The 25,726-nt window shown below is 51.6% G+C and overlaps 2 non-coding genes across 2 annotated transcripts; both read left to right on the top strand.

Moving 5' to 3' along the window:
• Nucleotides 1–19,322: 19,322 nt before the first annotated feature.
• LOC119979173 lies at nucleotides 19,323–19,513 on the top strand. Its single transcript, XR_005463670.1, has one exon. It is a non-coding gene; the product is annotated as a U2 spliceosomal RNA (small nuclear RNA).
• A 5,456-nt stretch (nucleotides 19,514–24,969) lies between these two features.
• Nucleotides 24,970–25,160, top strand: LOC119979196. The gene has a single exon (XR_005463680.1). It is a non-coding gene; the product is annotated as a U2 spliceosomal RNA (small nuclear RNA).
• Nucleotides 25,161–25,726: the final 566 nt, after the last annotated feature.

Below are 25,726 nucleotides of genomic sequence, written 5' to 3'. Positions count from 1 at the left end.
GCCGGATTTGAACCTGGGACCCTGGAGCTGTGAAGCCATTGTGCTATCCACAATGCTACCGTGCTTTCCGCATGCGCCCTGTGTCTTTGATGCCCTGGCGAATGTCCTCTGGAGTGCCTGGAGCCGCAGGGTCCCGACCGACTTCACGGTTCCACAGGCGTCGCTGTGCTACCCTGTTCCTCCCGCTGCCCTTCAGATGCACCAGTGTCAGGAGGGGAGGATTTGGAAGAACTGGAAACCACCATAGTCTCCTTGGTTGGCCCTGGTTTGGCCTCCAGAGCTTCCACTTTCCTGGCGGTGCCCGTGGGCGCTGATGGACTCCATGGAAAGGTGGGGCAGCTGGAGTGAGCTCCAGAAGCCTCTGAGTCATCTGGTTCTGTCAGTCCTGGCAGCTCCCCATTGTCTTCACTATGGTGTCGACGCCCCCAACGATGATCCTCGGTGACTGGACCATGCTATGCCATGCCTCGATAACATCCACCTATGTCTGGGACATGTTCATCAGCGCCTGGGACATGATGTTGAGGTCCTCAATAATAATAATCTAACAATAAGTGTCACGAGTAGACTTATATTAACGCTGAAGTTACTGTGAAAAGCTCCTAGTTGCCACAATAAGGCGCCTGTTTGTGTACACTGAGGGAGATTCCAGAATGTCCAATTCACCTAACAAGCACGTCTTTCAACACTTGTGGGAGGAAACTGGAGCACACGGAGGAAGCCCACACAGACACGGGGAAAACGTGCAGAATCGCCCAGACAGTGACCCAAGCGGGAATCGAACCTGGGACCACTGAGCTGTGAAGCAACAGTGCTAACCATTATGCTACTGTTCCGCCACAGACCAGGTTGTCACAGACTGAGCCATGCTTTGGGCACCACCACTCAAGACACGGACGTCGTTTCCAGGTTTCCCACTGCGGTCGCCACTCAAGCATTGTTGGCCTCGATGCCACGCATTGCTGGCACCAATTCCTGCATCCGAAGGCTTTGGGACTCCTCCAATCGGACTCCTGAATGTCTCGGCTCTGGCCTATCATCTGCATCAGCTCTGGGAGGATCTTGTCTGAGGCTCGGCATTTAACTGGGACCCAGCTTAGTCCTTGAATCAAGAAGATCTCCGACTGCTGTTGTTTGTTCCTGGTGTGCATCCCAAACGGTGTGGTTCTCACCAGATTGTGCCACAGAAGCCAGTCCACTACTGTCAGCCACCGAGGTGTGTGTCTCTGGACTGGTGGAAGGTGGGGGTGAGAGTGTGATGCCCCGATGGTGGTCTCCTCAGAGCTCTCCTCTGAGGTGGTCTCTTGGGTGGCAGGGAAGGAGGAGGGGTGTAAGGATTCTGGATGGCTCAGCCACATCAGATGGAGATCCAGCCAGACAATGGACATGTAATCAGTCAGAGGGAAGGATCATTTTGTCTGAGATGAACAATTCACTTGAAACAGGTCATCTGGGCGAAGGGTCAATGGATCCTCATCCATCTGGCGCAGGCAAACCTCGCTGTTGGTGACTGCTCCACCGCCCCCCCCCAAACCCCCTCTCTCCTCCCCCACCCCCCAATCTTGGCCCTCTCCTGCTTGTTAAGGGCTATCTTATTCTGCTGGGACAAAGAGAGAGCATTGTGAGCTGCAGGCTTGCTGGGTCAGGGGGATCTACAGCAGGTGGCATGTGTGGGCACCGCACCAGGACATGAAGGAGTTGTGCTGGTGGGTGCCAGGGGTTTATGGTGGACAAGCACAAAATCAGATGTGGGGAGGGTGTGAGGTGTCATTTGTGGCAATGGGATTCTGGAATTTGAGGGGTGGCAGGCAGGACTGATGCCAGGAGAGAGTTGATAACTTCGCCTTGCATCTCAGTGGAGGTCGTTGGTATTCCGATATTGGACGATGGTCCTCCTGATCATGCTGCCAGGACGCAATGCTGACACTGCTGCTGGTCCTCCGACCCACTCGGGGCAACAGGGTGCCCTGCCTCTCATCCACAGTGTCAAGAAGCTTGGCAAGTTTGGCATCCCCAAAGTGTGGAGCAGGTGTGAGCACTGCCATGCTTACGTGTTGATTGGGAGGGAGTGGTGAGGGAGTGTTTAAAAACAGCTCCCCTTGTTAGCGGCGAAAAGCTGAGGTGCGAGTCTAGCGAATCAGACGACGAGACATCTAGTGATGCCGAGAAACTCGTGTGGACTCATTGTTGGCACTTAGTACCGTTGAATACGGTCCGCGATCTCGCCAATGTAACCGTCAAGGAACCCTGCCAAACGTGCTCAAAATTACACTTTCAAATGTTTCCATTGAATCGCGCCCAATGATTCAGTCGAGATTGAATGGAGTAGCTGATATTGTATGGAGTTTAGAAGAATGAGCTGTGGTCTCGGGTCCGCTAGGGATTGTCATAGGATCATCGATAGAGTCATAGGTGTTTACAGCATGGGAACAGGCCCATTGACCCAGCTGGTCCATGCCACACACTTTCTACCACTAAGCTCGTCTCACATGCCTGCATTTGGCCCATATCCCTCTATACCCACCCTGCAAAGGATACATTTTTACCTGCCTCTATCACGCCCTCTGGCAGCCCGTTCCAAATGCTCACTACCCTCTGGGTGAAGAAATTCCCCCTCTGGTCTCTTTTGTATCTCTCTCTTCTGACCTTAAACCTGTGCCCTCTAGTGCTAGACTCCTCTACCTTTGGGAAAAGATGTTGACTAGCTTTCTTATCGATGCTCCTCATTGTTTTATAGACCTTTACAAGATCACCCCTAAGCCCAGCCTATCCAGCCTCTCCTTATAACTCAGCCCATCAAGTCCTGGTAACATCCTTGTAAATCTCTTCTGCATTCTTTCTAGTTTAACAATATCCTTCCAGTAACCAGAACTGAACACAGTCTTACCAATGTCTTGTACAACTTCAACAAGACGTCCCAACTCCTGTATTCAGTCTTCTGAGTGCTTTCTTTACCACCCTGATTTACTTGGGTACAGTAATCACTCATGGCAAACGCGAGATCGAGCAAAATAGAATTGACTCGATCGTCAAATTGCCCCTTCCCCACAATGTCTCAGCCCTCCGGTCATTTCTGGGACTGGTTGGCTACTGCCGAAACTATATTGACGGTTTCACCACGAAAGCAGAGCCCCTATCTGAACTTCTCAAGAAGCAGGCACCTTGGGAATGGCTTCCACAGCATACGGATGCCGTGGATGCTTTAAAAAGAGCACTCAGCACAGACCCCGCACTACAGGTTCCAGATCCACTTTCCCTGTACGCTATCGAAGTAGAAAGCATCGACCGAACCCTTTCGACCATGCTCCTCCAGGAACGCCATGACCAATTACGACCCATACACCTTACGCGTTTTAGATCCTGTCGAGCAACATGTGTTTTTTATGCTGGCTTTTTGCTCTGTTTCTGGGTGTGGTTTTGGGTTCTGTGGGGAATGTTGGGGGTTTGGTTTTTTGCTTTTTTTTCCCTTCTGTATGGGGCTGGGGAATGGGGTGGAGCTGGAATTTGGGGGAGCTGCGTCAGAAGGGTGGGGTGTGGCAGTGTGAAAGCGCGGGCTTTCCTCTGGTTTCCTGCGATGCGGGGCGGGGGGGGTGGAGCTGGCGGTGGGGGCGTGGCCTCTACTGTTTTTTTCCCGCGCTGAAGAGGTGTGGCAGGAGTGGGGATGACCCCATGTCGGGAGGGGCTGTGTTTTGGCGGGAGTTGCCGGGGTCAGCAGAAGTCAGCTGACTCACGGAAGTACCATGGAGGGTGCGTCGCGGCTAGGAGGGGTCCTAGCCTTGGGGGGGGGGGGATACTGGGTTGCTGCTGGAATGGCCAGGAAGGAGCTGGTGTGGGCCGGGGGGGTAGCGGAGAGGCGTTACCGTCATGGGGAACGGGTCGGGCGGGGTGTGCTGGCCTGGGGCGAGAAGTCGATGAGCTATGCCTAGTCGAGGGGGGCGGGGTTCCCTCTGATCCGGCTGATCACCTGGAACGTGAGGGGGCTGAATGGGCCGGTTAAGAGAACTAGGGTATTTTCTCATCTGAAGGCGGACGTGGCTATGCTCCAAGAGACCCACTTGAAGGTGGCTGACCAGGTTCGTCTGAGGAAGGGGTGGGTGGGGCAGGCTTTCCACTCAGGATTGGACGCGAAGAACCGGGGGGTGGCGATTCTGGTGGGGAAGAGGGTGGCGTTCGAGGCGTCTGAGGTGGTGTCGGACAAGGAGGGCAGGTATATTATGGTGAAGGGTAGGCTGCAATGAGAGAAGGTGGTGCTGGTTGCCCCGAATTGGGATGACGCTGGCTTTATGAGGCGCATGTTGGGCCGCATTCCGGACCTGGAGGCAGGAGGCCTGATCATGGGGGGAGACTTCAACACAGTGCTGGATCCCCACTGGACCGGTCCAGTTCAAGGACGGGTAGGAGACCGGCGGCGGCCAAGGTGCTGAGGGGGTTTATGGACCAGATGGGAGGGGTGGATCCCTGGAGGTTTGGGAGGCCGAGGGCGCGGGAGTATTCCTTTTCTCTCATGTCCATAGGGTTTACTCCCGAATAGATTTTTTCATCCTGAGCAGGGGATTGATCCCGAAGGTGCAGGATGCCGAGTATTCGGCCATAGCGATTTCAGACCATGCTCCGCACTGGGTCGATCTGGAGGTCGGGGAGGCGCGGGACCAGCGCCCGCTGTGGCGCCTGGATGTGGGGATGCTGGCTGATGAGGAGGTGTGTAAGAGGGTCCGGAGAAGTATTGAGGGGTATCTTGAGACCAACGACACGGGGGAGGTCCGGGTGGGGATGGTCTGGGAGGCTCTGAAAGCTATGATCCGGGGGGAGCTGATCTCCATCCGGGCCCATAGGGAAAGGAGGGAGAGGGAGAGACTGGTGGGGGAGCTCCTGGATGTGGACAGGAGATACGCGGAGGCACCGGAGGAGGGGCTGCTGGGGGAACGGCGTAGTTTGCAGGCCAAGTTCGACTTGTTGACCACCAGAACGGCGGAGGCACAGTGGAGGAGGGCGCAAGGCATGGTATATGAGTGTGGGGAGAAGGCGAGCAGGATGTTGGCACATCAGCTCCGTAGGCAAGATGCAGCTAGGGAAATTGGTGGAGTGACGGATAAGGATGGGAATGTGGTGCAGAAGGGGGCAGAGGTGAACGGCGTCTTTAGGGACTTCTACGAGGAACTGTACCGGTCGGAGCCACCGATGGGGGGGGGGGGGGGGGGGTGGGATGGAGTGCTTCATGAATAAGCTACGTTTCCCAAACGTGCAAGAGGAGCTGGCAGAGGGGCTGGGGGTGCCGATTGAGTTGGAGGAGCTAGTCAGGGGGATTGGTCAAATGCAGTCAGGTAAGGCGCCGGGACCGGATGGGTTCCCGGTGGAATTTTATAAAAAGTATGCGGATCTGGTGGACCCCCTGTTGGTGCAAGCCTTCAATGAGGCATGGGAGGGGGGGGCATTGCCCCCGACGATGTCACGGGCGCTGATCTCTCTGATCCTGAAGCGGGATAAGGACCCCTTGCAGTGTGGATCATACAGGCCAATCTCGCTCCTCAATGTTGACGCCAAGTTGCTGGCGAAGATTCTGGCCACCAGGATAGAGGACTGTGTGCCAGGGGTGATACACGAGGATCGGACAGGATTTGTCAAGGGACGGCATCTCAACACGAATGTGCGGAGATTGTTAAATGTTATTATGATGCCGGCGGTGGAGGGGGAGGCGGAGATAGTGGTGGCGCTGGATGCAGAGAAAGCGTTTGAAAGAGTTGAGTGGGGGTACCTGTGGGAGGTGCTGGAGTGGTTCGGATTCGGGGGGGGATTCATCAAATGGGTAAGGTTGCTCTACGAGGCCCCGATGGCGAGTGTAGTTACCAATGGAAGGAGATCAGAGTACTTCAGGCTCTATCGTGGGACCAGGCAGGGGTGCCCCCTGTCCCCTTTGCTTTTTGCACTGGTGATTGAGCCTCTGGCTTTGGCACTGAGGGAGTCGGGGAGGTGGAGGGGTCTGGTGCGGGGTGGGGAGGAACATAGGGTATCGCTGTATGAGGACGACCTGTTGTTGTATGTGGCGGACCCAGAGGGGGGAATGCCGGGGGTGATGGAGCTGTTGGCTGAGATTGGGAGCTTCTCAGCCTATAAGTTAAATCTAGGCAAGAGTGAGGTATTTGTAGTACACCCGGGTGATCAGGAGGAGGGAATTGGGAGGCTCCTGTTTAAGAGGGCAGTGAAGAGTTTCAGATACCTGAGGGTGCAGGTGGCCAGGAGTTGGGGGACTCTCCATAAGCTTAATTTTACCAGGCTTGTGGAGCAGATGGAGGAGGAATTCAAAAGGTGGGACATGGTGCCGCTATCACTGGTGGGTAGAGTGCAGTCCGTTAAAATGACGGTTCTCCCGAGGTTCTTGTTCCTCTTTCAGTGTTTGCCCATCTTTATCCCTAGGGCCTTTTTTAGGAGGGTGACTAGCAGCATCATGAGCTTTGTTTGGGCGCATGGGACCCCGAGGGTGAAGAGGGTCTTCTTGGAGCAGGGTAGAGATGGTGGGGGCTGGTGTTACCCAAGCTCTCGGGGTATTATTGGGTTGCCAATGTGTCGATGGTGCGCAAGTGGGTGATGGAGGGGGAGGGGGCAGCATGGAAATGGATGGAGAGGGCGTCCTGTGGAGATACAAGACTGGGGGCCCTGGTAACGGCGCCGTGGCCGCTCCCTCCTACGAAGTATACCACGAGGCCGGTGGTGGCGGCTACCCTCAAGATTTGGGGGCAGTGGAGGCGACATAGGGGGGAAGTGGGTGGCTCGATGGAGGCTCCGTTAAGGGGAACCATCGGTTCGTCTCGGGGAATATTGATGGGGGGGTTCCAGGGTTGGCACAGAGCGGGCATCAGACAGCTGAGGGACCTGTTCATTGATGGGTGGTTTGCGAGCCTGGGGGAGTTGGAGGAGAAATTTGGGCTCCCCCGGGGAACATGTTCAGGTATCTGCAGGTAAAGGCGTTTGCTAGGCGGCAGGTGGAGGGATTGCCTTCGCTTCCCGCGAGGGGGGTGAGTGACAGGGTGCTTTCGGGGGTCTGGGTCAGGGAGGGGAAGATATCTGATATCTACAAGGTAATGCAGGAGGTGGAGGAGGCGTCAGTAGAGGAGCTGAAAGCTAAGTGGGAGGGGGAACTGGGGGAACAGATCGAAGATGGGACATGGGCTGATGCCCTGGAGAGGGTTAACTCTTCCTCCTCATGTGCGCGGCTTAGCCTCATCCAATTCAAGGTGTTGGCCTTTATTGGTAGAGGGATTGAGTTCCGGAGCCATGAGGTCATGTTGCAGTTGTACAAAACTCTAGTACGGCCGCATTTGGAGTATTGCATACAGTTCTGGTCGCCTCATTATAGGAAGGACGTGGAAGCTTTGGAACGAGTGCAGAGGAGATTCACCAGGATGTTGCCTGGTATGGAGGGAAAATCTTATGAGGAAAGGCTGATGGACTTGAGGTTGTTTTCGTTAGAGAGAAGAAGGTTAAGAGGTGACTTAATAGAGGCATACAAAATGATCAGAGGGTTAGATAGGGTGGACAGCGAGAGCCTTCTCCCGCGGATGGAGGTGGCTAGCACGAGGGGACATAGCCTTAAATTGAGGGGTAATAGATATAGGACAGAGGTCAGAGGTGGGTTTTTTACGCAAAGAGTGGTGAGGCCGTGGAATGCCCTACCTGCAACAGTAGTGAACTCGCCAACATTGAGGGCATTAAAAAATTTATTGGATAAGCATATGGATGATAAGGGCATAGTGTAGGTTAGATGGCCTTTAGATTTTTTCCATGTCGGTGCAACATCGAGGGCCGAAGGGCCTGTACTGCGCTGTATCGTTCTATGTTCTATGTTCTATAGTGAGGGGCCGCGGTGGAGCACAAGGTGCTTCTTGCATGTCGATGCATATTTTGGCTCTTCCAAATCTGTTGTATTATTATTGGGCGGTGAATGCCAAGACGGTGCAAGGTTGGGGTAGGCAGCTGGAGGCAACGTGAGTGAGGATGGAGACAGGCTCTTGTAGGGGTTGGGTTTGCAGGCGCTGGCAATGGCGATTTATGGGAGGATTTTGGGGGGGATATCGTGTCGCTGGAGGGGGTTAAGGCTAAATGGGAGGAGAAGCTTGGAGTGGCTCTGGAGGAGAGGTTCATCAAATCATAGAATTTACAGTGCAGAGGAGGCCATTTGGCCCATCGAGCCTGCATCGGCCCTTACAAAGAGCACCCAACTGAAGCCCACGTATCTACCCTACCCCGTAACTCAGTAATCCCCACTTAACATTTCTTCGACACTGAGGGCAATTAAGCATGGCCAATCCACCTAACCCGCACATCTTTGGACTGTGGGAGGAAACTGGAACTCCCGGAGGAAACCCACGCAGACATGGGGAGAACATGCAGACTCTGCACAGAGTGACGCAGCCGGGAATCGAACCTGGGGCCCTGGAGCTGTGAAGCAACTGTGCTAACCACTGTGCTTCCGTGCTGCCCATGATTGTGGCGTAAGATATTGTGGAAGGTGAATGCCTCAACCTCCTGTGCAAGGCTGGGGTTAATACAAGATGATGCACAGAGCACACCTGACGAGGTCAAGGAAGAGCTGGTTGTTTGAGGGGGTGGAGGACTTTTGCAAACGGTATGGGAGAGGCCCAGCCAATCATGTACATATGTTCCGGTCCTGCCCGAACTTGGAGAGACGTTGGAGGTTGTTTTTCAACACCATGACGATGACCTTACATGTAGACTTGGAGCCCAGTCCCCTGGGGACCATATTTGGGGTGACGGACCTGCCAAAGCTACAGACGGGAGCGGAGGCAGATGTCTTTGCCTTCGCCTCGCTGATTGCTCGCAGGTGGGTCCTGTTGGGTTGGAGGTCAGCTTCTCTGCCCTGTGCCTCTGTGTGGATTGGGGACCTGAAGAATTTTCTGTATTTGAACCGTCAGTTGCTAGGAGGAGAGGGCGATTGGGGATGGTGGAAGTTGGTGGGGTAGGATTTCTTAGCGTTATTGGGGTGTTGGCTGATGAAGTGTCGGGGGAGTTCTGTTGTTCTTGTTTTTTGCATTGTTTTGGTTGATGCATAACATGGTATGGCAATAATCATGGGGGATTTTAATCTACATGTCGATTGGTCAAACCAGGTCAATTAGGGCAGCCTTGAGGAGGAGTTCAGAGAATGTATCTGCAATAGTTTCCTTAAACAGTTTGTAATGGAACCCATGATGGAGCAAGCTATCCTAGATCTAGGCCTGTGTAATGAAACATGAATAGTTAATGATCTCATAGTTAGGGATCCTCTCGGAAGGTGCGATCACAGCATGCTTGAATTTAAAATATAGAGGGAGCGTGAGAAGGTAACATCCAATACCGGTATCTTGTGTTCAAAGAAAGGAGACTACAATGGGATGAGGGAGGAGTTGGTCAGGAAAAGGGATATCAGCCATGGATATCTAAGAAAAGAAAGAAGGGTATCAAATTCAAAGAAAAAAGATACAAAGTGGCAAAGATTAGGAGGGAACTTTGGGATTGGGAAATCTTTAAAGATCAACAGAAAGCCACTAAAAAGCTAGAAAAGAAAGCAAGATAGATTATGAGAGTAAACTAGCTCAGTCAATAAAAACAGACAGCAAAAGTTTCTACAAATATGTAAAATGAAAAAGAGTAGCTTCGGTAAACATTGTTTCTTTAGAGGATGAGAATGGGGATTTAATAATGGGAAATGAGGAAATTGCTGAGGCATTGGACAGGTATTTTGTGTTGGTCTTCACGGTGGAAGGCACGAATAACATGCCAACAATTGTTGGCAAGGAGGCTATGGCAGGTGAGGACCTAAAAATGATTATTCTCACTAAGGAAATAGTGTTGAGCAAGCTAATGGGGCTAAAGGTAGACAAGTCTCCTGGCCCTGATGGGATGCATCCTAGGGTACTAAAAGTGGTGGCAGAGGAAATAGTAAATGCGCTCATGGCAATATATGAAAATTCGCTGGACTCTGGGGCGGTATCGGCAGATTGGAAAACAGCAAATCTGATGCCTCTGTTTTAAAAAGGAGGTAGACAAATGGTGGTTAGCTAAACTTCTGTCATGGGGAAAATGCTTGATAATAATAATAATGTTTATTAGTGTCACACGTATGCTGACATTAACACTGCAACAAAGTTACTGTGAAAAGCCCCGAGTCGCCACACTCCGGCGCCTGTTCGGGTACACAGAATATAGCGATGATTAGGAAGTGGGTGGTGGGGGAGGGGTCCGCATGGGAGCGGATGGAGGCGGCATCATACAAAGGCACCAGTTTGGGAGCACTGATAATGGCACCTCTGCCGCTCTCGCCGGCCCGTTACTCCACTAGCCCCGGTGGTGGCGGCATTGAGGAAGTGGGGGCAATGGAGGAGGTATAAGAAGGTAGATGGTGCGTCGGTCTGGATCACGATTTGCAATATCCACAGGTTTGCACTGGGCAGGATAGATGGCGGGTTCCGGAGCTGGCAGAAAGCAGGAATGAGACAGATAGGGGATCTAGTCATAGACGGGAGTTTTCCCAACCTGAAGGCACTGGAGGACAAGTTCAAGCTGCGCCGGGGAATGGTTTCAGATATTTGCAAATGCGGGACTTTCTGAGGAAGCAAGTGGTGGCTTTCCTGCTGCTGCCGCCACGGGGGATACAGGATACAGTAGTCTCTGGGTGGGGGAGGGGAAGGTGTCAGATGTCTGTTGTTGGAGGCGGAGGACCCCAGTGGAGGAACTGAAGGGCAAGTGGGAGGAGGAGTTAGGTGGGGAGTTAGAGGTGGGTCTGTGGGCGGACGCCCCAAGCAAGGTTAATCCCTCCTCATCATGTGCCAAACTCAGTTTAAAGTCATACAGCGGGCACACATGATGGCGGCGAGGATGAGCAAGTTTTTTGGGGTAGAAGATAGATGTGCGAGTTGTGCAGGAAACCCAGCAAACCATGTCCACATGATTTGGGCATGCCCAAAGCCTGGAGGGTTCTGGCAGGGGTTTGCCAAGGCAATGTCCAAGGTGCTAGGTACATGAGTGGTGCAGAGTCCAGAGATGGCAAACTTTGGAGTATCAGAAGACCCGGGAGTTCAGGGAGTGAAAGAGGCCGATGTTCTGGCCTCTGCCTCCCTGGTAGCCTGGAGACGGATCCTTTGAATGTGGAGGGAATCGAAGCCCCAGAGTGTGGAGACTTGGGTCAGTGACATGGCTGGGTTTCTCAAGCTGGAGAAAATAAAGTTTGCCTTGAGAGGGTCAATGCTGGGGTTCTGTCGGAGGTGGCAGCCGTTCGACAGAGCACACCTCACAAGGGCAAAGATAAGCCGGCTCTTTGAGGGGGTAGAAGATGTTTGTGAACATTGCAGGGGGGTGGGGGGGTTCCGCAAACTACACTCGTATGTTTTGGTCCTGTCCAAAGCTGGAGGATCACTGTGTGAATTGCGCTTTCACATAGACGTTCGTCAGTCCAGAAGTAAAACACTCGAACACGTTGGTAACGAATATTCGTTTATTCACGGCCGGGACAAATCTCTAAGTAGTCGGGGAACCACCTTCGAGAAGTGCCAAAGTCCCAGAGTACGGACTGTCCCTTTATACAATCACAGCTTAGAGGTGGTCCCCTTAAATTCCTAGATACACCAATGATTTGGCAAGGATCCAGAACATGTACTTATATGGAATTATTATCCTGAGGTAGGGTGGTTACTATGACATAATCATTAGCACGGTTCACTAATACTGCTGCTGCTAACGGTTTTCTTATCCTATCCGTCCATCAGATCCAACTTCCTTATCTCCTTCCCTCTCATGCTCCTGAGTCAGCTCTTTCACATTCCAATGCCCATTGTCTCAGTTGACAAGGTTTTACACACTCATCTTTGCTGTCTCTGCACTAACAGATACAGAGTTCTGTTCTCATTCCATTCCCTCAACCCTTTAACATCTTTTTACTTGATGATCACAGATATATTTCAGAACCTTAATATTACGTACAGACAGCAAGGTTAAAACAAGACAATAAATGTAATCCACTTCCACATTCCCCCCTTTGATCATTCCATGATCATATAACACTCAAGATATGTTAGCTGGAAATGTGAGCGAGGTGGAGGAATTCCTTCTCTACTGGGTTCTGGCGGGACGCCATCTCCTCATGTAGGTCGGGGGCAGGTTGAACCAATTTTTCCTTTTCGTCTGGGGCGGATTTCTGAAGCATTTGTGGTAATGCAACAGCACCTAAGCGGTTGCACAGGCATTTCACACCGGTAGCTATGATACAGAGCAACAAACAGAGGGCAACGAAGATAATAAGCCCGTGGAACAGGTAAGTGGCCCAAGAACTGGACCACATCCAGTTCCACCAGTCATCATTACTGGTGGGTCGCAGGCGCTGCACTCCATCTCTGATATGGGTCACCAGACGCGTGATATTCTCTGAACTGTCAGGAATGTAAGTGCAGCATTCGGTCCCTATGACAGCACAGGTGCCCCCTTCCTTGGCCAGTAAGTAATCCAAGGCCATGCGATTCTGTAGGGCTACCGCTTGTATGGCTACTAACTCTGCACTGAGTTAACTAAGTCCCTCCGCGGTGTCGTTTGCAACCTGTTCCAATATGTCGCGGAGGAGCTCGTACTTCTTGAGGGACCAGATGGCGCCTATCTGGGGCCAGAAGAGGGAAGTCACCACCTCCCATGGTGGTATTGACCTCTGGGCCCGATGGAGGGGATGATGTCCAAGTTGCGGATAGTGCGTAATGCCCGGAACAACGAAACCCAGGTAGCAAGACCCTGCCCAATTAGTGGGGAGCCAGGGGTAGGCCTTATGGCCACAAATAAAGTAGGTGCCATTATAGGGTGTGAGGCTAGTTACCATCGAGGAGGTCCATATTTGAGTCCAGTCAGGACCCCCTGTGTGGTTAGCAATGTTATTTCCAATTGGAAAAACCAAGAGTGTAGTTACATGAACTAGATCCTAACACGTGGGTTCCGGGGGTTTTTACTTCCCGGAGTAAGCAGACTGATCCGGTCTGGGGGTTCTGAATATGAAAGAACGGGGGTGTGTGATCTGATGAGTAGGGTGGCTGTCGCCAACCAGTAAAAGCACGTAACTGGTAACCGGCGCTTTGCCAGTCCTGAGCTGCTTTCCTGTGGTTAACAGAGGAGGACTGGGAGAACCTGGTTGGTAAGGCAAGGTGATTAGATACTGTCCTGTTCTGGAATATAACCCATTCAGCCATTTGCTCTAATGAAAGAGGAACAGGCGCCAAGGGAACGCCTCCATGGGCATGGGTGGGGACATGTGTACATACCCAACAAGAGGAGACATTCACTTTCTTAGCATAAACATAAGACATAAACAAAAATGAATTTGCAGTTATATGGTGTGAATTGCGCTTTCACATAGACGTTCGTCAGTCCAGAAGTAAAACACTCGAACACGTTGGTAACGAATATTCGTTTATTCACGGCCGGGACAAATCTCTAAGTAGTCGGGGAACCACCTTCGAGAAGTGCCAAAGTCCCAGAGTACGGACTGTCCCTTTATACAATCACAGCTTAGAGGTGGTCCCCTTAAATTCCTAGATACACCAATGATTTGGCAAGGATCCAGAACATGTACTTATATGGAATTATTATCCTGAGGTAGGGTGGTTACTATGACATAATCATTAGCACGGTTCACTAATACTGCTGCTGCTAACGGTTTTCTTATCCTATCCGTCCATCAGATCCAACTTCCTTATCTCCTTCCCTCTCATGCTCCTGAGTCAGCTCTTTCACATTCCAATGCCCATTGTCTCAGTTAACAAGGTTTTACACACTCATCTTTGCTGTCTCTGCACTAACAGATACAGAGTTCTGTTCTCATTCCATTCCCTCAACCCTTTAACATCTTTTTACTTGATGATCACAGATATATTTCAGAACCTTAATATTACGTACAGACAGCAAGGTTAAAACAAGACAATAAATGTAATCCACTTCCACAACTGGAAGTAGATTTTTCGGGTAATCTCTAAAGTGGTGCATGTGAAACTGGACCCCGGCTCTCGGGAGGCCATATTCGGGGTGTCAGACCAGCCGGGATTGGAAATGCGTTCGGAGGGAGATGTTGTAGCCTTCGCCTCATCGTTTGCTGGAATTCTTGACTGTTGAGACGGTCAAATTTGAATCGAGGGGAAGGATGGAGGGGTTCAACAATTCATGGGCGTTATTCATTCTGCACTTTTGAGAATTGGATTACATCGAACATTAGTGGGGTGGGGGGGTGTTTGGGGATGGGGGACTGTATGTGTTAAAGGGGAGTATGGGTAATTCCTGATTCCTTTTTGTTATTTGTTTATATGAACATGCGGGCTGCTGTTTGGGGGTTTGGTGGGAGGATGGGATTGTTGTTATTGATATGGGGATTGACATTGTATCTTTACTGATTATTTTTATTTTTAGTGGGTGTAAATTTGGGAGAAAACGTGAAAAGGAGAAAAATATTTATTGAAACAAAATTTGAAATTTGCCTTCATTCTCTCCAGTGGAGCCAAGTTCAATCTATGTAGCAGGGGCCAGCTCTGCGCCACCTGGATTCCTAGGTACCTAAAGCTCGCCCCCACCACCCTGGATGGCAACTTCCCTGATCTGCTCTCTTTCCCTCTGGCGTTGATCGGGAATGCCTCGCTCTTTCCCATCATCAATCTATATTCCGAAAACTGGCCAAATTCCCCCCAAATCTCCATAATTCCTCCAGTGCTGCTCACTGGGTCCCAGGTATCTAGGGTGCGATTTTCGAACTGTTTGCGCTCTCGCTCAAGTGAAATGAATAGCAAAACGAGAAACACGGCAGGGGGTGAACAGTTTGCGATACAACTGGACCTCTCTCGTAGGTAAAATCGGGATCTCACCTGTGGTGAGATACCAATTATCACCACTTAAGCCCTATTTCCATACAATTAATGGGAGTGACCCCATATCGATTGATCGGCCTCGCCAGCTGGCTGATTAGTACTGCTTTTTAAAAACATGAACCTGGCGGAGGGCTTCTGCGGGGAGCTGAGGAGGTGAGAAGCCATCTTTGCTCACAGTGGTGGGCTGCACGGTGGTGCAGTGTTTAGCACTGCTGCCTTCGGCACAGAGGACCCGGGTTCGATCCCGGCCCTGGGTCGCTGCCCGAGAGGAGTTTGCACATTCTCCCATGTCTGCATAGGTTTCACCCCCACAGCACAAAGATGTGCAGAGTAGGTCAATTGGCCATGCCAAATTGCCCCTTAATTGGAAAAAAATAATTGGACACTCTCAACTTAAAAAAAGACCTTTGCTCACAGGCAAAGAGCCCGGAGACGCTGTGCGCAGTGGGGGGGACCCTCGTTTTGGGGGGCGGGGGGGGGTGCGATTAGGTGCTTACTGCGGGTGAGTGCAATGGGGAGGGGACCAGCACCCAGTGCGTGACATTATGAGCGGGTGTCCAGAATACAGGGTCTGGGGTCCGGTGAGGAGAGCCCGCTATGGCCGGGAGTTCATGGGCAGGGCATTTCAGGTGTGGGGAGGGATGGGGGATCAATGGGGGAATGGAGGGTCCCGGGGTGGGAGCCACCGCTGGTTGTCAGTCTTCCACCTTCTCCCAATGCCTTACAGATATTGAACGGTCTGGATGGTATTTTGGATCCCGCAGAACGTGCCCGAGTGGTGCTACCGCTAAGCTGGGCAGCCAGACGGCGGGGGCAGCATCTGCCAATGCTTGAGGCGGCGGCCCATGTGCCAGGGCCCAGCCCACACCGTGAGGACATGGACGTCCGTTGGCCAGGGAGGGACCCAGAGGGGGAGGCCAGCGACGGCCCAGGGTGTACAGGAATCGCTGTTCATTCGAACAGATGACGGACAGCGTGTACCACAAAGTCTACGCCTCAACAAGGAGATGGCGCGGCACCTGTGCCATGTCCTCGCGGACTTGGCACACGTGGAGGAGAAAGACACCCGCTCCCTGTGGCCGTCAAGGTCACTGTGGCCCTGAACCTTTACACCTCAAAGTCATTCCAGGGCTTGAGTGGAGACTTGGGTGGCATTTCGTTGACTACAGCTGACAGGTCATGGATGCCCTGTTTGCCCAGGCAGTAAACGATATCAACATTGACATGCACCAATCACAACATATTGCCCGGGCAGCAGTAATCTCCGTCAGGGCCAGGGGCTGAAAGACTGCACGCTTGTTGCTTTGCGCTCACTGGGCCACCTAGGAGGGCCCTGCATTGACAGGAATGGGTTCCACTGCCTGAACATACAGCTCGACCACCACATGAAGATAACTCGTGTGTGTGCACGTTTCCCAGTGAGTGTCCATGGCAGCTACATCCTGGGGCAGTCTGTCATCCCCAGGCTCTCCAAGGACAACCCCAGGATGGGGGATAAGGGGTGCCCGCTGACGCTAATCCGGAGACCGAAGCGGAGGGTTGGAGGGTTCTGGCAGGGGTTTGCCAAGGCAATGTCCAAGGTGCTAGGTACATGGGTGGTGCCGAGTCCAGAGATGGCGAACTTTGGAGTATCAGAAGACCCGGGAGTTCAGGGAGTGAAAGAGGTCGATGTTCTGGCCTCTGCCTCCCTGGTAGCCTGGAGACGGATCCTTTGAATGTGGAGGGACTCGAAGCCCCCGAGTGTGGAGACTTGGGTCAGTGACTTTGGGCAGCAGGGTAGCATGGTGGTTAGCATAAATGCTTCACAGCTCCAGGGTCCCAGGTTCGATTCCCGGCTGGGTCACTGTCTGTGTGGAGTCTGCACGTCCTCCCCCTGTGTGCGTGGGTTTCCTCCGGGTGCTCCGGTTTCCTCCCACAGTCCAAAGATGTGCGGGTTAGGTGGATTGGCCATGCTAAATTGCCCGTAGTGTCCTAATAAAAGTAAGGTTAAGGGGGGGGGTTGTTGGGTTACGGGTATGGGGTGGATACGTGGGTTTGAGTAGGGTGATCATGGCTCGGCACAACATTGAGGGCCGAAGGGCCTGTTCTGTGCTGTACTGTTCTATGTTCTATGTTCTATGTTCTATGACATGGCTGGGTTTCTCAAGCTGGAGAAAATAAAGTTTGCCTTGAGAGGGTCAACGCTGGGGTTCTCTCGGAGGTGGCAGCCGTTCGTCGACTTTCTCGGGGAAAATTAAAATGTCAGCAGAAGCAGCATTTTGAAAGGGGGGGGGTGCAGGGAGGTTCAATATGGTTGAGGGATGTACAGAGGGGTTTCGGTGGAAAATGTCTATTTTGTCATGTTGATGTTATAATTATTTTGTTTGTTCTTGTGATAAAATTCAGCAAATACTTCAATAAAAATATTTTTAAAAAATCTTTTCGAATGGAACGGACCAGAAGTCATTGCTAATGTCCAGTACTGTAAAATAGTTTGACTGTCGTCCCTGCTTTCGCATTGTCTCAGGGCTCGTGGCAACGGTGGTGGCTGCTGATGGAGTTACTTTATTGAGTTCTCTGTAATCCATGGTCAGTCTCCAAGAACTGGGGCAGCATGGTAGCATGGTGGTTAGCATAACTGCTTCACAGCTCCAGGGTCCCAGGTTTGATTCCCGGCTGGGTCACTGTCTGTGCGGAGTCTGCACATCCTCCCTGTAGTGTGCGTGGGTTTCCTCCGGGTGCTCCGGTTTCCTCCCACAGTCCAAAGATGTGCGGGTTCTCACACACCAGGCCATCCGATCATATCAGGCAATGGGACCCTGCGTGAGAACCTCTCTGGCTACATGGAGGGCATCTTGAAATCCATCGTACAAGAAACGGCCAGCTTCTGTCGCAACACGACGACTTCCCGCAGAAACTCAGCACCCTTGGACCAGTTGAACCAGGAGCATTCCTCGTCACAATGGACGTCTCGGCACTCTACACCAGCACCCCCATGACGACGGCATTGCTGCAACAGCCTCAGTACTCAACACCGACAACTGCCAATCTCCGAACGCAATTCTGCAACTCATCCGCTTCATTCTGGATCACAACGGCAATTCACCTTCGACCTCAAAACTTTGGTATACTTTTCCTGACGGAAGAAGGTGGAAGAGAGTATGTCCGGGGTGCGTGGGGTCCTTAATTATGCTGGCTGCCTGTCTGAGGCAGCGGGAATTATAGATAGAGTCAATGGATGGGAGGCTGGTTTGCATGATGGACTGGGCTACATTCACGACCTTTTGTAGTTTCCTGCGGTCTTGGGCAGAGCAGGCTCCATACCAAGCTGTGATACAACCAGAAAGAATGCTTTCTATGGTGCATCTGTCGAAGTTGGTGAGGGTCGTAGCTGACATGCCAAATTTCCTTAGTCTTTGGAGAAAGTAGAGTCGTTGGTGGGCTTTCTTAACTATAGTGTCGGCATGGGGGGACCAGGACAGGCTGTTGGTGATCTGTACACCTAAAAACTTGAAGCTCTCGACCCTTTCTACTTTGCTCCCATTGATGTAGACACTCCACTCCCATTGAGGGAGAGATTATTGTCGTCGCACCAGTTCACCAGATTCTCTATCTCATTCCTGTACTCTGTGTCATCATTGTTTGAAATCCGACCCACTACGGTGGTGTCATCAGCAAATTTGAAAATCGAGTTGGAGGGGAATTTGGCCACACTGAGCTGTGCTTCTTACTGTGCTAACCCCAGTCCAACGCCGGCATCTCCACACAAAGGTTTCAACAAGAGGGCCTCGTTTAACAAGCCAAAACCAGTATCACATGAGTGAGACTGGGCTAGCAGAATGCCTTTCATGATACAGTCTTTGGACGTGAGGAGAAATCTTTTTGCGCAGCCCGAGTGGTTAGAATCGGCAATGCACTGCCTGAGAGTGTGCTGCGGGCAGTTTCAAGCCTGCCTTTGAAACAAACCTGTTGGACTTTAACCTGGTGTTGTAAGACTTCTTACTGTGCCTTTCAAAAGACAATGGAATAATTGTCTGAAGGGAAAATATTTGCAGGGCTACGGGGAAAAGGCAGGGCGAGTGGCACCAGGCGAGTTGGTTGCTGCTGCTGCATTCTCACCGGCAAGACTTGCAAGTGTTTTCAAAAGCTTGCTCCGCAGCAGCCGCCTGTGACAGTGACGTAGGTGAGGATAGGCACACCCCTCTCCCATCTGATTGGGAGAGTCACCCTCTCCCATCTGGTGGCTTACTGGTCATCTACATAACTCTCATGCAGTCTGAGTGCAAAAGGGGAAAAGAGGCAAGTTCTGTCAATGAATCTTCTGTTCCAATGAGAAAAGCCAGGAGCAATATGCCAAGAGTGAAAGTGTCAGTGCTTAACTTACATCGAAAAGTCTTTTAATGCTCTCAGCCTGCTGTAAAAGAGGGAAGGCATATGGGACTCAGGCGACTCAAGAGCGGCGCCGGCATCGCTTCTCGGCCTTTTGGCTAAGATCAAGTGTAGTATCTGTTCTTATCAGTTTAATATCTGATACGTCCCTTATCTGGGGACCATATATTAAATTGATTTTTGGAGCAGGGAGATGGAATAGGGGCTTGCTCCGTCCACTCCACGCATCAACCTGGTATTGCAGTATCTCCAGGAATGGTGCACACCACCCCTTCTTGGGGAATTTACAAGTCAAAAAACAGTTCAAATACACACTTTATCTCACTCAATCACTAAACTACTTTGGCGAGACAATTCCCAACTCCATCAAACTGCTCTACATAAACATCTATACCACAGTCTATCGCTTCTCCGCCTTTTGGCTAACATCAAGTGTCGCGCACTTGATCGGGGGAAGCTAAGGATTCGATCTTGATGTCGATCGTGGATTGGAGACACTGAAGACTGAAGAGACGTTTAAGCTCAGCTGCTATTGGTGGATCTTCATGCTGGCCTAAACCTTGCTTTGGGCCTAACGCCGGTACAGTCAAGAGCCAACGTCGGAGCTATGACCACTGCTGCATCCCGACCACCAGGCTGGGGAGTGCAAAACACTGTCCGAGTCACAGTCAGGAAGTCGGAAGGGAAGTCGCCTGTGGATCGAATCTTTTTCGTGAAGCGGGTACTGATCGACTGCTGCGGGTTTCAACCAACAGATATCTTCTGCCTTGCAAGATTTCCCCAACAAAGGTTACTTCGATGTCACCTTCAGGAATGTAGCTGATTGCATCAAGTTCCTGGATGTGTTTAAAGAAAAAGGCGACCAGAGCCCCCTGTCTATCCTGACTGCGGAGCCTCTGTTCACGCTACCATCGCAGAGAAACCGGGTTGTTACGCTGCACATGTACAACCCCCACGTCCCCATGACTGATGTGCTTACGTTCCTCGCCAGGTACGTCGACTTGAAAAGTGACAGCATGCAACTAAAGGATACCTTTGGCATCTGGACATGCGAGCACCAGGTCAAGGTAACCCTGAGAACGAATGCCAATGGAACCATCTTGCACCCACCCTCCAGTTTCGCCATTGGAGGACACCGAGGCTACCTCTACTACGGGGGGCAGCCACGAGTATGTCACACCTGTGGCAAAGCGGGGCACATGGCCGCCAACTGCAAAGTCACCTTCTGCAAAAACTGCAAGCAGGAGGGGCACATGACAAAGGACTGTAAGGAAGACAAGAACTGCAACCTGTGTGGGGAGGCCGGCCATCTTTACAGGGCCTGCCCAAAACGTGGGGCAACCTATGCGCAAATCATCAGCAGGGGAGTCAAAAAGGCAACCACACAGGAGGTACAGGCACCCTCCATCGACAAAGACACCACACCACAGAATACCGAAACTGTACAGCAAGGCCCTCAACAGAATGTGGAGGCCCCAGCACAGCCTGACAAAACAATCCCACTCCCATCTGGCGAGGAACACGAGACAACCGAGGATGGAACAAAGAGTGAAGAGCGCTGGGAAACGGCAGGCACAAGAAAAGCAAAGAGGAAAATAAAAATGAATCAAAGAAACCCCCGACGGGGAATGGTAAAAAGCGGCAACTCAACAGCGCCGACAACTCCTGCGATGAAGGCGAGCAATCAAAGAATAGGCCTCAATCAAAGAGGCAAAGCACCAATGTGGGAGGGGATGCACAGAACCCCCAGACCACAGACAGGAACGAAAACAAAACTCAACCAGAGCACCAACCTCTGGACGATGGGAATCGGCCTGCAACCCCAACACCCGCTGACTGCCACGCCGGGCACAACGGCTACACCCCCACCCCCTCCACATTGCACATCCATCAAGTCCAAGGCCACACTGAGGGCAATGGCAGCTTCCTAAACCCTGATACGGTGAAGCATTTTGAGAACACCACCGGCATGACGGGGAACTTTGAACAGCTGGAACAACCAACTGAAATGGACTCTGAAATCTGAGACTGGTAAATCTACTCTTTTTAAAATGGGTTTTAAAATCGCATCAATTAATGTGCGAAGTATTAAAGATACTTCGCGGTGTGTAGCCACACTCGGCTACCTAGAAAATGTAAGAGCCGACCTACTGTTCCTGCAGGAGTGTGGGATTCCACACCTCAGCAACTACAGGCGCTGGTCGAGCTGGTGGTCCCACGGGCCATCCATCTGGTCAGGAGGAAACGACTGTCGTTCCTCCGGCCTGGGTATTCTGCTACGGGGAGGCAATTTCACCATCTCCGACGTTAAGGAGGTGGTGGGGGGACGCCTCCTAGTAGCAGACGTCAAATACAAAAACACCCCTATCAGACTTATTAACGTGTATGCCCCAGCCGTAAAAACTGAACGACTGGCTGTCCTTCAGCAACTACCACTGCTGTTGGCCACCTCCATGCCGGTCATCCTGGGCGGTGACTTCAACTGCATCATCGATGCAGATGGACGATCCGGCAGAGCCGGCAGCAAACTAGACGCTACGTCCAGACTCCTGATGGAAACGGTAAAAGACGCCAAGCTGCTCGACGTCTTCAGCAACCCTGCAGACGGAGCGCAGCGTAGATACACATGGTCACGGCCAGATGGGTCCGTCCGTTCCAGAATAGATTTCTTTTTCGTGTCCCGTGCTTTCACGGTCAGGCCCACCGACGTCAAGCCGGTGTTCTTCTCTGACCACTGCCTCCTACTGGCTGACTGCCACCTGCAGGAAAACCAGGGGGTGGGCAGGGGGACATGGAAGCTAAATGTAAAACTGTTGACCCCAGAGAACCTCCAGGAACTCAAAAGGGATTACAAAGGTTGGAGAACCGTGAAACCCCTTTTTGAGTCTCCACATCTCTGGTGGGAAGCAATCAAGGGGAACATCAAAAGGTTCTTCATCCTCAAGGGCATACAGAAGGTGAGAGAGAGACGAGGGGTCACAACCAGGCTCCAGAAAAGCATGCAAAACTTACTCCAGCTGCAGTCGATGGGGGTTGATGTCAAGGAGGATCTCCAAGAGGTGAAGAGCCAGCAGGCCTCTCTCTACACCTCGGAGGCCTCCAAGGTTATCTTCCGGTCCAGAGTCCGCTCTGTGGAGCAGGATGAAAAGTGCTCACGCTTCTTCTTCCAAAAGGTACACAGGGACACCTCTGTGATCAGCAGCCTGAAGGAAGAAGATGGCTCTGTAAAGACATCGCAGTCTGACATACTGAGGATCAGTCAATCCTTCTATGCCAGACTGTATGATCTGAAGCCAACAGACAGCACTGTTACCCAGACCTTCCTGTCGTCTATCACGGAGGTCTTAGACGACAACGAGGGGGAAAACCTGGACAAACCACTAACTCTGGACGAGCTGACAAAGGCCGTCAAGTCCTTTGAGACGGGTAAGACTCCCGGAAGCGACGGCTTACCGGCTGAGTTGTACTTGGCTCTGTGGGACTGGATGGGCCCAGACCTACTGGAAGTGTACGAGAGTATGCTTCTGGATGGCAGCATGTCAGAATCCATGCGGAAAGGCATCATCACCCTCATCTACAAGCAGAAGGGGGAAAGGGAAGAAATTCGAAATTGGCGACCCATTTCACTGTTAAATGTGGATTACAAAATCCTAGCCAAAGTCATCGCCAATCGGGTCAAGTCTGCTCTGGAGTCGGTGATCCACCCTGACCAAACCTGTGCTGTACCCGGCAGGAAGATCTCTGACAGCCTCGCGCTGCTCAGGGATACGATCGCCTACGTGCAGGACAGGAGGGTGGACACCTGCCTCATCAGCCTTGACCAGGAGAAGGCTTTTGACAGAATATCGCACACCTACATGATGGATGTGCTCTCCAAAATGGGGTTTGGGGAGGGAATTCGCAATTGGATCAAACTGCTCTACACAAACATCTATAGCGCAGTCTCAATCAATGGGTGGGAATCAGAAAAGTTCCAGATCAAATCTGGAGTCAGGCAGGGCTGCCCTCTCTCCTCGGCCCTTTTTGTATGCTGCATAGAACCTTTTGCCGAGTCCATCAGGAAGGATCCGGACATGAGAGGGGTGACGATCCCTGGCAGCGGAGGCACGCAAGTCAAGGCCTCCCTGTACATGGACGACGTCGCCGTCTTCTGCTCGGATCCCGCGTCTGTACGCAGGCTCTTGGACACCTGCGACCAGTTTGAACTGGCCTCAGGAGCCAAGGTAAACCGCGGCAAGAGCGAGGCCATGTTCTTTGGGAACTGGGCCGACCGATCCTTTGTCCCCTTCACGATCAGGTCAGATTACCTGAAAGTGCTGGGGATATGGTTCGGAGCGGCTGGGGCATGCACCAAAAACTGGGAGGAACGAATCACCAAAGCAAAACAGAAACTGGGCTGGTGGGAGCAACGCTCCCTCTCCATTGCGGGCAAAACCCTGGTCATCAGGTGTGAGGTACTCTCGGTGTTACTGTACGTGGCGCAGGTCTGGCCCATCACTCGGACCTACGCCGCAGCAGTCACCCGGGCCATCTTCAAATTCATCTGGAGATCCAAGATGGACCGGGTCCGAAGAGACACAATGTACAAGCCTCTAGATAAAGGAGGGAGGAACGTACCCAACGCCGCCCTCATCCTGATGGCCACCTTTGTGTGCAACTGCATCAAGCTGTGCGTAGACCCCGGGTATGCAAACACCAAGTGTTACTTCATACTCAGGTTCTACCTGTCCCCGGTGTTACGAAGGATGGGCCTGGCCTCATTGCCGCGGAACGCTCCAAGTAGTTGGACCGTACCGTACCACCTATCCTTCGTGGAAAAATTTTTGAAGGAAAACACCTTTGACCACAAGGCAATGAAGCAGTGGTCAGCACGTAATGTCCTCGAGACCCTCAGAGAAAAGGAGACTGTGGAGGACGTTGGATGGTTCCCTGAGCAGACTGTCAGAGCCATCTGGCAGAATGCCTCATCACCAGAACTTTCAAACAAGCACCAAGACCTAGCTTGGCTGGTGGTGAGAAGGGCCCTCCCTGTCAGATCCTTCATGCACACCCGAAGGCTCAGCATCAATGCACGCTGCCCTCGGAGTGGTTGTGGGGGAAATGAAACAGTCACACACCTCCTTGTGGAATGTGCCTTTGCAAAGAAGGTCTGGAGTGAGATGCAGTGGTATCTGTCAAGGTTCATCCCGAGCAGCTCAGTAACACAGGACTCTGTGCTCTATGGACTGTTTCCAGGGACCCACACCGAGACAGATATCAACTGCTGCTGGAAGGTCATCAACTCGGTGAAAGACGCTCTTTGGTCTGCCCGAAACTTGCTGATCTTCCAGTGCAAAGAACTGTCCTCGACCGAGTGTTGCAGACTGGCACATTCCAAGGTCCAGGACTACGTGCTGAGGGACGCACTCAAGCTTGGGGCAGCTGCCGCCAAGGCGCAATGGGGAAAGACCACAGTGTAAGGTCTTACCACCAAATGTACACCGAGGGGTTGGTAACAGTGTAAAACCCCTCGGTCCGGAGTTCTTTTTTTCCATTACCAGAATGTATGTATGAAAGAAACAAAGTAATGTAAATATTGAAAAAAGAACTGTAACTTATAGTAGGATACGTGTGCAACGTTATCCCAATGGAATCGACGACAAATGAATGTAACTGAGACGGAAATGTACAGTCAAGGTATTTTGAAATGTTCTGTAAAGATTAAGATAAATTTTATGAATAAAGTATATTTTTTGAAAAAAAAAAAAAAAAAAAAAAAAAAAATCTGTTCTTATCAGTTTAATATCTGATACGTCCCTTATCTGGGGACCATATATTAAATTGATTTTTGGAGCAGGGAGATGGAATAGGGGCTTGCTCCGTCCACTCCACGCATCAACCTGGTATTGCAGTATCTCCAGGAATGGTGCACACCACCCCTTCTTGGGGAATTTACAAGTCAAAAAACAGTTCAAACACATACAAATACACACTTTATCTCACTCGTAAGAAGTCTTACAACACCAGGTTCGCACTCAATCACTAAACTACTTTGGGGAGACAATTCCCAACTCCATCAAACTGCTCTACATAAACATTTATACCACAGTCTATCGCTTATCGGCCTTTTGGCTAACATCAAGTGTAGTGCACTTGATCGGGGGAAGCTAAGGATTCGATCTTGATGTCGATCGTGGATTGGAGAGACTGAAGACTGAAGAGACGTTTAAGCTCAGCTGCTATTGGTGGATCTTCATGCTGGCCTAAACCTTGCTTTGGGCCTAACGCCGGTACAGTCAAGAGCCAACGTCGGAGCTATGACCACTGCTGCATCCCGACCACCAGGCTGGGGAGTGCGAAACACTGTCCGAGTCACAGTCAGGAAGTCGGAAGGGAAGTCGCCTGTGGATCGAATTTTCTTCGTGAAGCGGGTACTGATCGACTGCTGCGGGTTTCAACCAACAGATATCTTCTGCTTGCAAGATTTCCCCAACAAAGGTTAC

The sequence above is a fragment of the Scyliorhinus canicula genome, chromosome 15 (genome assembly GCF_902713615.1).
Source record: "Scyliorhinus canicula chromosome 15, sScyCan1.1, whole genome shotgun sequence".
NCBI lineage: Eukaryota > Metazoa > Chordata > Chondrichthyes > Carcharhiniformes > Scyliorhinidae > Scyliorhinus > Scyliorhinus canicula.
Note: the sequence above shows the minus strand (reverse complement) of the source record. Positions and strands in the feature narration are given on the sequence as shown.